The 18,497-nt window shown below is 40.4% G+C and overlaps 1 pseudogene; it reads right to left on the reverse strand.

Moving 5' to 3' along the window:
• Nucleotides 1-3,623: 3,623 nt before the first annotated feature.
• LOC123595594 lies at nt 3,624-3,748 on the reverse strand (annotated as a pseudogene).
• Nucleotides 3,749-18,497: the final 14,749 nt, after the last annotated feature.

Consider the following 18,497-nt stretch of genomic DNA (forward strand, 5'->3'; position numbering starts at 1 on the left):
AAGCCACACTGAGATATTATTTCACACCCACAAAGATGGCAATAATCAAAAAAGACAAATGTTCTGAGGATATGGAAATGGAAACCCTACACATTGCTGGTAGGAATGTAAAATGGGCATTGTCACTGTGGAATTGTTTGGTAGTTTCTTAAAAGGTTAAATGTAGAGTTATCATCTGATCTAGCAATTCCAATCCTAAGGATATACCCAGGAGAATTAAAAACATATGTCTACACAAAAACTTGTGCATGAATGTTTATAGTAACCATATTCATAGTAGCCAAGAAGTGGAAACAACCTAAACCTCCATCAACTTATGAATGGCTAAACAAAATGTGGTATATGCATATAATGGGATATTATTTAGCAAGAAAAAGTAATGAAGTACTGATGCATACTACAACATGAATGACCCTTAAAGCATAGCAGGTGAAAAAAGTCAGACACAAAAGCCTGTATTGCTTGATTCTATTGACATGAAATGTCCAGGATATACACATCCATAGATATAGAAGGTACAATAATGGTTTCCCATGGTTGGGAGGAAAAGGGACCGAGAAGTGACTGCTAGTGGGTATGGCTTTGCTTTTGGGGATGATGAAAATCTTTGGGAATTAGATAGTGGTGACGGTTGCACAACTTTGTGAATATACTAAAACCCACTGAATTGTACACTGAAAAAGGATACATTTTATGGTATAAAAATTGTATCTCAAATTTTAAAAACAGTATGACTCCTATAGATGGTAATATACACTGAGGATGGAAGCAGTGTTAATAGGAAGTGAATCTGAAAGCAGAGAAATGTTGAGTGCTTTGGTGAAAAGAGTTTGGATTGCTTGAGGTACCATTAGGTAGACAGGTGACCAAGATTAAATGTAGTTGTAGCTACTGCCCTCAGACAAAGGAGATTATGTTTAACTACTGGGTAGAGAGAAAGGTTGTAATACCCAATGAATCACTGATTTTCATTGTATTTCTGAGATAAAACTGTAAGAACATAACCATTTCTTTTATGTATAAACAGAAAAATAATACTTAGTATAATTTTGGGGTGACTCAGAATGGCAGGGCTGTGGATAGTAACTTTGAGTTGGTCAAAGGCTAACTCTGCAGTGACCTCTGAAGGCAGAGGTTCAGGGATGTCAATTTTAGTCATGTCATAGAAAGCGGCAGTTAATTCAGAAAATTTGGGAATCTACCAACTGTCCTATTCTCTAAATCTTCCAAATCCACTAAGTTGTCTTTTGGAATAGGATGAGGGCAGTTTTAAATGGCTATGCTTCTATCTACTCAGAGGTATTTGCCTTCCTAGGATATATCAGGGCTTAGATGGTGAATCTGGGTCCAACAAAATTGTAATTTATCTTTACAATCTGTATATCCTTTTATAGCGAAAGTTTCTGAGAGATAAAGAGAGCCCTGTTGAGAAAAGGTTAGATCATGTGGATATAAGAGCAACTCGCCTGCATGTTGGATTAAGGTAGAGGAGCAGAGAAATTGTAAGTCTTGGAGATTGTGATTGAGAACCTAAGATAAGTATGAAGGGGCTTCAATTGGGTATTGTGGCATCTGAGTCCAGGCGTATTGCTGTTTTTCCCATGTTAAGGTGAAAAGGTATTGGAAATTAGGATGTAAGGGAACACTAAAGAAGGCTGAACAGACATCTACTACTCTGAAGTGTGTTGAATTTGGAAGTATAGAAAACAGGATAGGGTTTGGGTTGGGGACTGTAGGGAAATGTGGGCAATACTATATGATTCATAGCCCTTATGTCTTGTACAAAGTAGTGCCTATGTCCATCAGTCTGGTTTTACTGGAAGGACAGGAGTTTTGCAGCCACTAGTACAAAGAATGATTAAACCTTTATCTATGAAATCTGCCACAATTGGTCATACTCCCTCTAGTGATTTCAGGTTTTAGGGGATACTGGCCAATTTAGGCAGAGGCGTTGTGGGCTCAATACAGACTTATAAAGGTTCTATGTCCTTCATTTTTCCCTTGTCTGTAGATGAGGGAGCCCAAAGGACATTGGGTACTGAAGAAATTAATTCAGAAAACTGAAGTAATTTTAAGGGGACTCAGGAGTAATCTATAGGTGGTACTCAAGTAGTTGAGGGAAGTTATCAGTAAGATGGCATACTGGGTTATCAGAGTCTAGGAGATCAAGAAACAGCCTTTGAGTACATACCTTATAGTAGCTCTCCATTTTGCTCAAAGGTCCATTCTGAATAGGTTAGGGAGTGTGGAAGGACTGCAGTTAAAGGCATATTGAGAAGTTAAGACTCCCTAAGAGATAGGCATATGGTTAAAAGAGAAGGAGAAAATGTGTTCAATTGGTAGGTCCCACCTGAGGTGTTTTATTAACCTGACAGAGAATGGTAGGAAACTAGAAGCAATTAAAGGTATTGAGTGTGACTCTAGTGTCTACTAAGAATGAGATTGAACAATCATTTATGAATACATATAGCTATTTCTCCTTGCTGATCCAAAGGCAGTTGGGAAAACTGGAGGATTCCTTTCTTTGGAGAGGAGAATCACTTTGTTTCTTTTTAAAAGAATTAAAATTTTTTTATGTTTATTTATTTTTGAGAACAAGAAAGAGCACACGCGGGGGAGGGACAGAGAGAGGGAGACACAGAATCGGAAGCAGGGTCCAGGCTCTGAGCTGTCAGCACAGAGCCCGACACGGGGCTCGAAGTCACAGACCACGAGATAATGACCTGAGCCGAAGTTGCACGCTTAACAGACCGAGCCACCCAGGGGCCCCTCTTTTTAAAAATGTTTAATTTTGATTTTACTTTAATTACACTATAGCTAACATACAGTGTTTAATTAGTTTCAGGTGTACAATAGAGTGATTCAACGATTCCATGTATTACTCAGTGCTCATCAAGATAAGTGTATTCTTAATCCCCTTCACTTATTTCACCCATCCCACCCACCACCTACCCTCTGCTAACCAGCAGTTTGTTCTCTATAGTTAAGAGTCTCTCCTTTGGTTTGTTTCTTATTTCCCCTTGTTCATTTGTATTGCTTCTTAAATAGCACATATGAGTGAAATCATATCGTATTTGTCTTTCTCTGACTTATGTCACTTAGCATTGAAGTCTCTAGATCCATCCATGTTGTTGCAAATGGCAAGATTTCATTCTTTTTTGTGGCTGAATAATGTGTATGCATGCGCGCGCGCGCGTGTGTGTGTGTGTGTGCGCGTGTGTATCACTTTTTTATCTATCCATCTACCAATGGACACTTAAGCTGCTTCCATAATTTGGCTATTGTAAATAATGCTACATAGTGGTGCATATATCCTTTCAAATTAGTATTTACATATTCTTTGGGTAAATACTGAGTAGTGCGATTACTGGATCATATGATAATTCTATTTTTAGTTTTTTTGAAGAACCTCCATACTATTTTCCACAGTGACTGCATCAGTTTGCATTTCCACCAGCAGTGCATGAGGATTCCTTTTTTCCCACATTCTTGCCAACACTTGTCATTTCTTGAGATTTTTGTTTTATCCATTCTGACAGGTGTGAGGTGACATCTCATTGGGGTTTCGACTTGCATTTCCCTGATGATGAGTGATGTTGAGCACCTTTTCATGGGTCTGTTGGTCATCTGTATGTCTTTGGATAAATGTATATTCATGTCTTCTGCCCATTTGGGAAAAGTTTTCAATTAGCAATAATCGCGCCTTGGATAAACCTCATTGGCTACGATACTGCCACTGTGCAAAGCTTCTTCTGCCCATTTTTAAATTGAATTATTTGTAGGGTTTTTTTTTTTTTTTTGGTGTTGAGTTTTATAAGTTCTTTATATATTTTGGATACCTTTATCAGATATGTCAATTGCAAATATCTTCTCCCCTTCAGTAGGTTGTCTTTTAGTTGTGTTTATTGTTTCCTTGGCTGTGCAGAAGCTTTTTATTTTGATGTACTCCCAATAGTTTATTTTTGCTTTTGTTTCCTTTGCCTTAGGAAACATATTTAGAAAAATATTGTTAGGACTGATGTCAGAGAAAATACTGCTTGTGCTCTCTTCTAGGATTTTTATGGTTTCAGGTCTCACATTTAGGTCCTTAATCCATTTAAAAAATTTTAATTTCAGTGTAGATAACATACAATGTTATATTAGTTTCAGGTGTACAATACAGTGGTTCAACAATTTCATACATCATCCAGTGCTCATCATGACAAGATTTCTTAATCCATTTTGAATTTATTTCAGTGTATGGTGTAAGAAAAAATCCAGTGTCCTTCTTTTTTATGTAGCTTTCCACTTTTCCCAACACCATTTGTTGAATAGACTTTTTCCCATTGTGTATTCTTGCCTCCTTTACTGAAGATGAATTGACCATATAATCATGGGTTTATTTCTGGGCTCTCTATTCTGCTACATTGATCTATGTGTCCACGTTTGTGCAAGTACCATACTGTTTTGAATACTAGAGCTTTGTAATATAACTTTAAGTCTGCAATTGTGACACGTCCAGCTTTGTTTTTCTTTTTCAAGATTGCTTTGGCTACTCAAGGTCTTTTGTGGTTCCATACAAATTTGGGGATTGTTTGTTTTAGTTATGTGAAAAATGCTTTTGGTATTTTGATGGGAATTGAATTAAATCTGTAGATTGCTTTGGTTGTATGGACATTTTAACAATATTTGTTCTTCCAATCCATGAGCATGGAATGTCTTTCCATTGTTGGTGTCATCAATGAATTCTAGTTTTCAGGGTACAGACCTTCTCACCTCCTTAGTTAAGTTTATTTCTAGGTATTTTATTATTTTTGATGCAACTGTAAATGGGATTATTGTCTTAATATTTATTTATTCTGCTTCATTATTAATGTATAGAAATGCAACAGATTTACGTGCATTGATCTTGTATCCTACAACTTTACTGAACTCATTTATCAGTTCTAGTAGTTTTTTGGTGGGGTGTTTAGTGTTTTCTATATATAATATCATGTCGTCTGCAAATAGTGAAAGTTTTAAATTTTCCTTATCAATTTGAAGGCCCTTTATTCCTTTTAGTTGTCGGATTGCTACGGATAGGACTTCCAGTACTATGTTGAATAAAAGTGGTTAGAGTGGACATCCTTGTCTTGTTCCTGTTTTTAGGTTGCAAGCTCTCAGTTTTTCCCCATTGAGTATAATGGTAGTTGTGGGTTTTTCATATATGGCCTGCATTATGTTGAGGTAGTTCCCTTTAAGCCTACTTTGCTGAGAGTTTTTATCATGAATGCATGTTGTACTTTGTCAAATGCTTTTTCTGCATCTGCTGAAATGATCGTATAGTTTTTATCCTCTCTTTTATTGATGTGATGTGTCACATTGATTTGTGAACACTGTATCACCCTTGCATCTCAGGAATGAATCCCATTTAATTGTTGTGAACTTTTTTTTTAGATGTATTGTTGGATTCAGTTTGGTAATATTTTGTTGAGAATTTTGCATCATGGTCATCAGAGATACTGGCCTGCAGTTCTCTTTTTGTAGTATCTTTATCTGGTTTTGTTATCAGGGTAATTATGGCCTCATCAGATGAATTTGGAAGTTTTCCTTCTTCAATTTCTTGGAATAATAGTTTGAGAAAACTAGGTATTAACTCTTCTTTAAATGTTCAGTAGAAATCACCTGTGAAGCTGTTCCATCCTCGACGTTTGTTGGAAGTTTTTTTTATTATTGATTCAATTTCATTCCTGGTAATAGGTCTGTTCAAATTTTCTTCCTGGTAATAGGTCTGTTCAAGTTTTCTATTTCTTTCTGATTCAGTTTTGGGAGGTTATATGTTTCTAGGAATTTATCCATTTCTTGTAGGTTGTCTAACTTGTTGGCATATAATTTTTCATAGTATTCTCTTATAATCTTTGGTATTTCTGTGGTGTTGGTTTTTCTTTCTCCTCTTTCACTTCTAATTTTGTTTGTTTGAGTCCCCTCTCTCTCTCTCTGTCTCTCAATGAGACTGGATAAAGGTTTATCAATTTTTTTTTTATCCTTTCACAGAATCAGCTCCTGGTTTCATTGTTCTATTGTTTTTTGTTGTTGTTGTTTCTATTTCATTTATTTCTTCTCTAATCTTTGTTATTTCTTTCCTTCTACTGTTTTTTTTTTTCTAGTTCCATGTATTGCTCTAAACTTCCCACTTAGAATAGCTTTTGCTGCATCCCAAAGATTTTGGACTGTTCTGTTTTATTTTTATTTGTCTCCATGTATATTTTGATTTCCTCTTTGATTCCTTGGTTGACACATTCATTGTTTACTAGCATGTTATTTAACCTCCATGTATTTGTGCTTTCCAGATTTTTTTCTTTTGGTTGATATCTAGCTTCATAGAACCGAAGTCAGAAACGATGCATGGCTCGACTTTGATCTTTTTGGATTTGTTGAAACTTGTTTTGTGGCTAATATGTGATCTATTCTGGAGAATATTCCATGTACACTTGAAAAGAATGTGTATTCTGCTGTTTTAGGATGGAATGTTCTGAATATATCTGTTAAATCCATCTGGTCCAATGTGTCATTCACAGCCAGCGTTTCCTTGTTGATTTTCTGTTTGGATGATCTGTCCATTGATATAAGTGGAGTGTTAAAGTCCCTGCTATTATTGTATTACTATCAGTAAATTCCCTTATGTTTGTTATTAACTGTTTTATGTATTTTGGTACTCTCATGTTGGGTGCATAAATATTTACAATTGTTATATCTTCTTGCTGGATTGTTCCCTTTTTGATTACAGAGTGTCCTTCTTTGTGTCTTCTAACAGTCTTTGTTTTCAAGTATGTTTCATAGGATGTAAGTATTGCTACCCCAGCTTTTTTTTCAAATCCATTTGCATGATAAATACTTCTCCATCCTTTCACTTTCAATCTGCATATTTCTTTAGGTCTGAAATAAGTCTCTTGTATGCGGCATATAGATGGATCTTTTTCTTTTTAAAAAATTTTTAATGTTTATTTATGTTTGAGAGACAAAGAGAGACAGAGCATGAGCGGGGGTGGGGGTGGGGAGAAAGACAGGAAGACACAGAATCCAAAGCAGTCTCCAGGCTCTGAGCTGTCAGCATAGAGCCTGACGTGAGGCTTGAACCCATGGACCGTGAGATCATTAACTGAGCAAAAGTTGGATGCTTAACCAACTGAGCCACCCAGGCACCCCTAGATGGGTCTTTTTCTTAAAATCCATTCCATCACCCTATGTATTTTGATTTGAGCATTTAGTGCATTTACAGTCAAAGTAATTATTGATAGGTATGTATTTACTGCCATTTTGTTACTTGTTTTATGGTTGTTTTGTATTTCTTCTCTGTTCCTTCCTTCCCTTGCTCTCTTCTCTTAGGACTAGTTGGCTTTCTTTAGTGATATACTTGGATTCCTTCCTCTTTAGTTTTTGCATATCTATTACTCATTTTTGATTTGTGGTTGCTGTTCAAGTTATAATGACATAAATTTGTGGTGTGTGGATTTTTTCTTTGCTTATTATGCTCCCTGCAAAATGCTGAACTAAAAAGCACTGGATTCAAAGTGTTATAACTCATGAATGGGCGTGGTCTGCCAGACAATTTAAGCTTCTGAATGCCATCTGATATTTCAGGCTCAAGACAATTAACAAAAAATATGCAGATTGCTGTTGGGGTGTTAGCTTTGATGCTTTAAATGTGGTTTGTAATGGGTCCCTAAAATTAGAGACAGATTTATCACACCCTTATTGACAGGTTTGGATTATTCCTCAGTCAGTGAAAGAGGGACAACCTTCAGGGATTGTGTAGAAAGTTTTTCCCTCTGTCTCTGCTCAGGCAGATCCTGTCCCATTTTTCAAAGCCTAGCTCAGATACCACCTCCTCCATGCAGCCTTCTATCTCTATGGCTTTTGCATGTCTGGAGAGTTCTGAAGGTGGGGATTTAGAATTTAGAGGGAGCTGAGAAAGAGAAAAAAGAGGAGAAAGAGGTCAGAGCAAAGGACATAGAACGGAGAGGTAGAAATCCAGGAGGGGTTTGGGTTATCAGGGGAAGACACAGAATTAGAAAGAAGGAATTCTTTAGGGAAGGAGAAGGCTGAGGTTGTTTTAAATGAAGAATCAAGAGATTGGAATCTTTCTGATCTTATTCTTTTCTCAGCATCACCTTACCAGTTAAAGAACGCTGCTTGTTGTTAGCCATTTTATTTATTTGTTTGTTTGTTTCTTTGTTTGTTTATGTGTTTGTTTTTTGTTCTAAGGCAGAAGTCTTGATGTGTCCCAAGAATCCCAAATGAACCCTTGCCATTCAAAATTGTCTTCCTCAAAGTTATTCCACTTAGGTCATAATAAAAGTTCCATCATAGAAGAAGAAAGAAAGGCATTCTACCTTAGGATCATCACCTCATTCTCCGATCCCAGAGAACATAGACGGCCAGAGAACTCACAGAGACAAAAAAAAATAGAGACAGTGACTTCATTCAGACAATAGGTTAACTCTCTCAAAGAATCAAAGCCTGCAACTTTAATGCTACAAAGAACTAGAGCACGTGAGTGGGAACAGGACATCACATGTTACCCGATAGGGGCCTGTAAGAATGGAGGGAGAGATGCCTTGACTTGTGTTCTTGTCTGAAATCTTAGTAGGTTCAAGGGCTTATCCAGACCCAACTGGAGTCATTGCACCGGACTGTCACATACAAAATAAAGTGACTGAAATAGAGGTTACAGGCTTTATTCAGTTCAGGCACATCTGGGAATGCCTGACATCAGATAACTCCCTGAGCCAAAGTAGGGTTGGGGTTTTCATAGGATGAGAAGAGAGGAGTATAGAACTGTGGTCTTGCCCCAGGATGCAGTATTCTTTATCTGTAAGTGCCACACAACTTGCTGTCGACATGGTTGGAGATTGTTCTAGTTTATTACAGCTCTCTCGGGATTGTTGGTGCAATCTCATTTTGGCTGCTGTCAGAGCAGTTCTTCTGAAAGTGATCTTTGTTAGCCTGTGGGTTGTCTATTAACAGTTTAATGCCAGTTGAGGTACAGAAACAGAGAGCTAGAAAAGAAAGAGAACAAGAAGAGATAAAAAGAAAGGTGACAACATTTCAAGCAAGGAAAAACTGGGGTTTGTTTTAATTCTTTTTTTTTTTTTACTTTTTTTTAACTTTATTTTTTATGTTTTAAAATTTACATCCAAATTAGTTAGCATATAGTGAAGCAATGATTTCAGGAGTAGATTCCTTAATGCCCCTTACCCATTTAGCCCATCCACCCTCCCACAACCCCTCCAGCAACCCTCAGTTTGTTCTCCATATTTATGAGTCTCTTCTGTTTTGTCCTCCTCCCTGTTTTTATATTATTTTTGTTTCCCTTCCCTTATGTTCATCTGTTTTGTCTCTTAAAGTTCTCATATAAGTGAAGTCATATGATTTTTGTCTTTCTCTGACTGACTAATTTCACTTAGCATAATACCCTCCAGTTCCATCCACGTAGTTGCAAATGACAAGATTTCATTCTTTCTGATTGCCAAGTAATACTCCATTGTGTATGTGTGTGTGTATATATATATATATATATATATATATATATATACACCACATCTTCTTTATCCATTCATCCATCGATGGAAATTTAGGCTCTTTCCATACTTTGGCTATTGTTGATAGTGCTGCTATAAACATGGGGCCCATGTGTCCCTTCGAAACAGCACACCTGTATCCTTTGAATAAATGCCTAGTAGTGCAATTGCTGGGTCGTAGGGTAGTTCTATTTTTAGTTTTTTGAGGAACCTCCATACTGTTTTCCAGAGTGGCCGCACCAGCTTGCATTCCCACCAACAATGCAAAAGAGATCCTCTTTCTCCACATCCTCGCCAATAACTGTTGTTGCCTGAGTTGTTAATGTTAGCTATTCTGACAGGTGTAAGGTGGTATCTCATTGTGGTTTTGATTTGTATTTCCCTGATGATGAGTGATGTTGAGCATTTTTTCATGTGTCGGTTGGCCATCTGGATGTCTTCTTTGGAGAAGTGTCTATTCATGTCTTTTGCCCATTTCTTCACTGGATTATTTGTTTTTTGGGTGTTGAGTTTGATAAGTTCTTTGTAGATTTTGGATACTAACCCTTTATCTGATATGTCATTTGCAAATATCTTCTCCCATTCTGTCGGTTGCCTTTTAGTTTTGCTGATTGTTTCCTTCGCTGTGCAGAAGCTTTTTATTTTGATGAGGTCCCAGTAGTTCTTTTACAGTTGCCTCAGCTTTCACCAATTCTATGCACCCTTCACTCAGGTACACAAATTCTCAAGTTCAAACCTCAAATTTTCCCCTCCCCCTGCGGCTTAGCTCTATACATCCCACTGCTTCCCCTAATACTCCCCTGCACTCCAGTTTTATTGCCTTTGTATCCTCTGCCCCATAGTTACAGGAAAGGTCACATCTTGTTGGGTGGGGAGACTGAAATCAGGGAGAAGAATCATGGAGAAGGCTGTATCCGAGTTAGGCCTTGAGATTGGACAAGATCTGCCTGGGTAGAGGCAGAGGGAAAAAACTTCCAGAAGCATACAATGGTATGAGTTTGTTAATTCTTCAAATAGAATATTATGGAGGACTTTCTTTGTGTCAGGCATTAATTGTGTTCTGGGTAAGAGTGTGGGTTTTGAGGACAAAGACTCAAACCCCAAGGCTTGCCACTTCCTGGCCATACGAGGGGTTGTGATCAGCCATAACATAATCAATGAAGCAGGCTGGGTGGAGGTTGAGAGCAAAAGTCCTGTTTAACAAGGACAACTCCTGCGCAGATGCTGGCAGTCATAGCCATGTGGTCTAGTTGGGTGTGATATTCAGATAGTTCAAGAAAACTGAAATTCTGGATTTTTATGTGAAATATTTTTATTTTTAAAATACTGGCCATTAAATTTAAAAAGATACATTTACAAGTTACACTGCACATATCTGTAGGCTGGTTCTCTTCACGGATGGCAAGTTGTCCCACTCTGACTTAAAGGCTTAACTCTTGGGGGTGCCTGGGTGGCTCAGTGGGTTAAGCGGTTGACTTCAGCTCAGGTCATGATCTCACAGCTTGTGAGTTCGAGCTCCTCATCAGGCCTTGTGCTGACAGCTCAGAGCCTGAAGCCTGCTTCAGATTCTGTCTCCCTCTCTCTCTGCCTTTTCCCCACTCATTCTCTGTCTCTGTCTCTGTCTCTGTCTCTCTCTCAAAAATAAATAAACATTTAAAAAATTAAAGGCTTAACTCTGTACTTAGTAGGACAAACAAGACCCTCCAATAAGCACTTCTGCTTCATTTCCAGCCTTGTTTTCCCCCTACATCTCTCCTTCTCTGCCACTCTGTGGCCCCACATAGTAAAATTCTTGCCCAGATGAACCTTTGTGTTCATGTAGAGGTCACTGAAGAGCTTTTCTCCATCTTCCCACTTCAATTTTCTTCTCTGGACTAACATCTCCTATTCTTCAAGAGCCATCTCCTTTCAGAAGCCTTCACTAACTCCTTCCCCATGCTTCCAAAACCCCTGGACACTATTAGCTGCATCCTATGGCCATTCCTTGTCTACTTGTCTTTCTTTTCCATGAGCCTGAGTATATTATGCGTGGGACATAAGCGCATGCAGTAGATATGTGTTTGGTAAAAGAATGAATGGAATAAATGTATGTTTCCAATGTCACTTACTATATGTAAATATGCACCAAGAAAAATATATAAGTACCCTTCTGTATCCACTCATCCATTTTTCCAGCAAATACTTATTGAACACTTATTTTATGCCAGGGACTGTTCTAAGTGATGGAGATACAAGAATGAACATGCCAGACAAAGTCCCTGCCTTCACATATCTCATATTTTAGTGTGAGAAGACACTAAGCAAAATATTTAATCTAATGGAAGATGGGGATAAATGCTATGAGAAGAAAATAAAGGCAGAGAAAGGGCTTAGAGGGTGACAGGTATACTTTCTGACAGGGATCTCTGGGAAGGTACTTTTGAGGAAAGGCTTGTGGGAAGGGCAGGAGCAAACCATACAAATAGACAGAAAAGAACATGCAGGCAGAAGGAACAGTAAGTGCAAAGACCCTGGGGTAGGACCATGATTAGCATATTTGAGGAATAGCAAGGAGGCCAGAGTGGCTACAGAGGAGTGAGCAAGGGGGAGAGTGGTGAGAGTTGAGGTCAGAGAGGCAATGGAGGGCTAGACTGTCTTATCATCACACCTCTCAGTCATTCATTGAACACACACCTTGCTGAATAATGGAGTAAGGAATATGAGTCTTGGTGGGATGTGTGGTGGCAGTGCCAGGGAGATATGCATAGGTCAAAAACAGTTCTCCCCACAGATACATGCTTTGCATAGCGACTTCTCTACCCAAAGTCTTTACCACAGGGCTCTCAGATGCAGGTTCCACCTGAGACCAGGCACTATTTGCCTTGGGAGGGTCATGAAATGGTGGAGATTGGCCAAAGTTACTTCCTGCTAGTTGGGGTTGGGACCAGGCTGCGCACCTCCGCCCAGTTGGAAAGGGCTCTAGAGTCGTTATTCATCAGATACGTTACTGTTTAGAACAAGTCCTGAGTTTCCCACTTTTACACCTTTTCCCCTCCCAGGAAGTCATACCAAAAGAGAAGACCTATGTTCTACTTCCTGCTTGATCCTCCACAATGGGTTGTGAGACCCAGGACAGGTCTGGTGCTCTGTGCAATGAAGGATCAAGACTTGATGGTCTAATGCTATATGTCACATCTGTGCCTTGACCCTTTCTGCCTGATGGGCCACTTGATTTCTAACTTTGGAAGTGGGCCTTCTATAGCTATCTTCTGGTAGCTGCACCTGGGTGGGAGTATAGCTATACTACCTATTCAAAAGCAGTGGTAGTGGTGAGGTTGGACTGAAGCCTCAAGGTCCTTGCCTTTCCTGCATGCCCTGACATTCTTACCATTAATCCTTCTTCACAAGCAAAGTGCGAGGCCATCTCCAGGGATGACACCTGGGTGCCAGCAGGCTTGTAAACCCACCCTGCCCAAGTGGGACTCCATCATCTTCCTGGGGTGCAGAATGAAAGAGCATCTCCTCTGAGGGAGAGACACAAGGTTCCATCCAGGACTGTCGGAAAACCACTGGGAAAGGCTCAGGCCAGGCTCCCTGCTGAGTAGCCCTGAGCAGATCCACAATATGAGGAATAAGGGACCACAAGAAGGTCAGTGCTTGGGAATGCTGTAATGGATGGTAGTTCTGAAGAAAAACTTGGTCATCCTTGTAGCTTGGTCTGGGGCTACTTGCTGCATAAATTCTTCCTGAGCTGTGACATTTTCATACTTTGAGGCACAGTTTAACCCCCTAAATGAGCACAAGGAGGAGGACACAATTTGTCGAGGGCTGGTAACTCAGAGGAAGCTTGCACATTCCTGCTTTGCTGATTTCAGCTCTGTGCTTCCCCCAGAGTTGCTGTTGCAAAGGATTGTGGGAACCCTAAGTCTTCCTACTCATCAGAAGTACAGAACTGTCTAGTACTTCTAGTACAGGAAGGCTTGAAGCAATAAAGGAGGCTATGAGGATAGGGGAGCTGCTGTACCCCAGTGGCCCAACCCTCCGGGAAGAGGGAGGGACCCCAGCTAGGGGAGGGGGACAGATACTTCCCTTAGACTCTAAAGGTTAGAGCATGCTGTGAGCTCAGACAGGCCTGGATTCCTGGCCCAAACTGTTTCTTTTATGAGCTCTCCTTGTAAATTTAGGGGCATATTAGGAACCTGGACGTCCCTTCACTTTAAACTAGGAGCCACAAGGGGCGCTTGGATGGCTTAGTCGGTTGAGCGTCTGACTGAGGCTCAGGTCACGATCTCACCGTGAGTTCGAGGCCCGAGTTGTGCTCAGTGCTGACAACTCAGAGGCTGGAGCCTGCTTCAGATTCTGTGTCTCCCTCTCTCTGCCCCTCCCCAGCTCATTCTCTCTCTCTCTCTCTCTCTCTCTCTCTCTCTCTCTTTCTCAAAAATAAACATTAAATAAATACATAAACAAGATCACATGAAGTGAGCCAGGTACAAGCAGTTGGTGGTGGGGACTGAGAGAGCCCCATCTGAAGGCAGCAGCCACTCCTAAGGTCCTCTCAGTTGCCATGCTGAAATCTGCCTGGATGGCTCTCCCTACCAGTTGTTTTACGTTTATTTTTATTTATTTTGAGCAAGAGAGAAAGAGGGAGAAAACAAGTGGGGAGGGGCAGAGAGAGAGGGAGACAGAATCCCAAGCAGGCTCCACACTGCCGGTGCAGAGCCTGATGTGGGGCTCAAACTCATGAACCGTGAGATCATGACCTGAGCCAAAACCAAGAGTCAGACACCCAACTGACTGAGCCACCCAGGTGCCCCTCTACCAATTGTTTCCAAGAGAAAGAGCTTCACACAATGATTTTAGAAACTGCCCACATGTTTCAATGTTGATAAGGAATTGCATTCGTATTTATACAGCAAGCACATCTAATACTGCTTACTATATGCAGACACTGTTCTAAGCATGCGGCAAATAATAACTCAGACAATTCTTAGGACAATAACAACCTCACGAGATAGATCTTCCTTTACCTCATTTATTGATGAGAAAAATGAGGCACAAAAAATTAAGTAATTTGCTCCCAGTCCTTCCTCAGCTGGTAAGTGGCAGAGCCGGGCTTAAAGCCAAGCAGCCTGACTGTAGTCCATGCTCTCTGACGCTATGTTCTGCTGCCTCATTAAAACTAGCAAATGAGCAAACACAAAACAGCAAAAACAAACACCATGCAGGACAAAAACCAAGCAGGTGAGCAGATGCAAAAACAAGCCCTTCATTTGCCTCCTCTGCTTGAAACCCGATCCGGCACAATTGGACACCTTTGCTGTTTTCCTCTGCTTTTGTCGTGGGTCTTCTTTGTCAGTTTCTTCATGCCCGACCCCCATCTTGACAACACTCTTTCTTAGATATTCCCAACGTTGATTTGTCTTCAGCCCTTTCATAAAGCAACCTGGCCTCTCAGCCTTGTCATGTTTGCTCTCTGAAATGCTACCTCTCACTTTTCATGGTTCATTCTCTATCTTTCCCTTCAAAAATTCTACTCAAATCCTTCCAGAATCCCTGTCTCCTGCCAGGCGGATGCCCTGGAACTTATTTTGCAATGAGTATTTGGGGGCTCACAGCCACCCTTTGTAATGGCCCACATTTCTCTTTCTATACTGGTATTATTTGCTGTGACGCAAAATGCAGTCTTTTATAGACATGTACTTCTTAGTATCAATCCCTGTTTTGTGTGTATTTGTCTTATCTTTCCAGCAAGAGTGGAAGCCAGGAAAGCAGGGGCTGTTTTGTATTCTACTGTCCCTTTTGCAGTGCCAGGAAGTCACATCACATAATCGGCAAAGGCATGAGCTTTGGAGAAGTCGCACTTGGACCCAAGCCTTGGCTTTGCCACTTACAAACTCTGTGACCAATGAAAACTCACTTGACCTCTCTGAATCTCCTTCATAGGATTATTTTGAGACATAATGCATACAGAATGCTTAACCTGGGGCCTGACTATCATCTGGGAAGCCTTAGCATTTGACAACTCTTATTACCATGTCCCAGGTACCTTGAATCAGCTTGGGCAGCAGCAGAAGGCTTCAATCACTTGGCTCTAAACAGATCTCTAGTCCGTAGGGTTAACTTCACTCAGGTATATGGCATTTTTAGGAAGTGTTGAATAAGACTGGTTGGGAAAAAAAACCCAAAACAACCCAAGGCTCTACAATTATACAATTAGAATGTAATCTTTTTTTTTTTTTGGTTCAAGTTTGACCTCTGCTAATTGGAAGGAATTGGAAGGAAATGAGAAGATCTAACACCTCTTTGGGTTGAATAGGTGGGTACATGTGTGTGCACACGTGTGCAAGCTTGCTCCTGCACATACATGTGATTTTTCTCAAAGCAGAGCCTACGACATGTGTTTGTACAGTGCGTCAACACAAATTGCCTAGGAGTAGGCTTCCCCAGATACTTTAATGTACACAGCAGGTTGAGTCACACTATCAGTTAACATAGAGTTCCTGGTACTAACCCCTTCCAGACTCCCTACTATCGCTAGGTAAGCAATCCTAGGCTACTCAACACAAGCTGACTCATACTTACTGTTAAAACATGACTTGCCAAAGGAGAGCTTTCTGCATGATTCTTCCGTCCAGGAAATGAAACAAAGATTTCCCAAATCTAAGAGGAGAGAACTTCCATGATCCTACCTACATACACTCCTGTTTCACAGTCTTATTGAAGGTCACTTTTGGCAGTTCTCTGGAGGACTTCCAGGAAGGTGTCCAGAGAGCACATTTAGGGACTGTGTGTTCACACCAGGTTGTTGAGAGAAATTCCAGTCTTTACACACAGGGATGGAAAGGAGAAGAGAAACTCACTGCTTAACACTATCACAGAATTCACATGAGAACCCATAGTCTGGGACTCTCAGTCTCCTGGTTTGGAGAATTGTAAAATTATATGCCACCTCTTCTTTTTACTGTTTTCAAGACAAGTAGGTGTTAACCTGGAATAAGGAAGTTGTTAATGAGAATGATGTTATTCTAGGTTTGTTTTTCAACAAATACACCAGGATCATGCACATCCAAGTGAGTGATACCCTTTCAAATAGTCACTTTGACATATCACAAACTTGGAAAAGTGAATTCAACAAACATAACTATGCCCAATCCTTCAAGTCACAGTATACCATAAGTTTTGAGCACATATTCTGGAGTCAGCTGACTTGAGGTGAGGTCCTGACTCTGGCGTTTATCTGATCTTCAAAAAAAATTCTCTCTGAGCCTCATTTTTATCAATAGGATGGTTACCAGGGGCTGAAGCTTTGGCCAGCAACAGCCCTATCTTGAGGAGGATGACTGGCAGCCATTTCACAACAGCAGACTGGTAAAGGAAGATTAAAATGGCTGCTCACTAGATGTGTGTCCTAAAGGATGGGGAGGGGGAGCAGGAGCCAAAGGGTACCGCCCTGCGAAGAGAACACAAAACTACCCAATACATGTGTAATAGGATGTGGGTTATATAACAGGAATAGTTGAGGTCAGTTGAGAGAGGTGAGAATATGAGTCCTGAGTCTATCTGTTGCTATACACGAGATTTATGTAAATTGCTTCATTTCCCTAAACTTCTATTTCTTCACCTTTAAAATGGGGATAATAATCTTACTTACCTCATAAGACTGTGAAGAAGATTAAGTGAGATATAGCATATAAAGCACTTAGCACAATGCCTGGCCAATAATGTGTGCATGCATGTGTGTATGCATGTGTGTGTGTGTGCATGTGTGTGTGTGTGTGTGTGTGTAAAATCACCTAAACATGGTCCTTATCCTCATTGGGAGCTTGCATTCTTAGAGGTATGAAGAGGACCAGTACATGAATAGTTGTGATATCCACTAAGTGCTGTGCAAAAATTAATGCTATAACAGTGAGATCACATCATGTGGGAATCAGGAGACAATCTATGGAGGAGTTAACATTTGTGATGAGGCTCACAGGATGAGCAGATTTCTGATAATTCAACTTGGTGGGGTAGCAGATCAGGAAGGAAGGAATAGGCTTGCAGAGGCACAGGGATGGAAAAGTAAGGCATGTGTTCAGGGAAAAGAAAGTATTCAGTTTTGTTTGGTGACCACTTGTAAGGCCTTGGCCAGCCCTGACATTCTTTGGTGTCAAATTGCAGAAAATAGGAGGGGCAGGTTGGGCACCTATTAAATGCTGGATAATGTTTATGCCTTGGAAAAAAGGTTATGGGGAGTCATGGAAGATTTTTGAGTATGAGAATGACCCGTTTAGATCGAACTTTAGGAAAACCTATCTGGCAGGATTATATAGGATGGATTTGAGACAGAGGAAAATTGGAGGCCAGGAGACGGGCCAGGAGGCAACCACAACTATCTAAATGAGAGCTAACAAGGACCAAACTAGAAGATGACAGGACTCATATTCTCACCTCTCTCAATCGACCTCAAAGATTCCTGTTATGTACTTCACAGGTAGTTTTGTGTTCTCTTCACTGGGCAGTACCTATTGGCTCCTGCTCCCCCTCCCCATCCTTTAGGGCACACATCTAGTGAGCAGCCATTTTAACCTTCCTTTACCAGTTCACTGTTGTGAAATGGCTGCCAGTCATCCTCCTCACAGATAAGGCTGTTGTTGGTCAAAGCCTCTGGAGATGAAAAAGAGAAGATAGGCTGAAGAGCTCTCAGTAGGATTTGGTACTCCTGGAATGGCAGAATGATTAAAGTAGGAGTCAAATAAGAGTTAATGGGGTGCCAGCCACAGCGGCTGGGAAGTAGCACATGTTTGGAGACCAGAGGATGATCTGTGTGAAGTAAATGTTGAAGTGCCAGTGGGCCATGTAAGTGGAGTTGCCTAGCAGGGAGTTAGAAAAAGCAATGAAGACTCAATAGTGCTGTGATTGCACAAGGAATTTGTGAAACACTCACTTCGGAACCATTCCAGCAGGAATGAATTAAAGCCTTTAAGCACTGACCAG

This window comes from Leopardus geoffroyi, chromosome X, assembly GCF_018350155.1.
Source record: "Leopardus geoffroyi isolate Oge1 chromosome X, O.geoffroyi_Oge1_pat1.0, whole genome shotgun sequence".
NCBI classification, from domain to species: Eukaryota; Metazoa; Chordata; class Mammalia; order Carnivora; family Felidae; genus Leopardus; species Leopardus geoffroyi.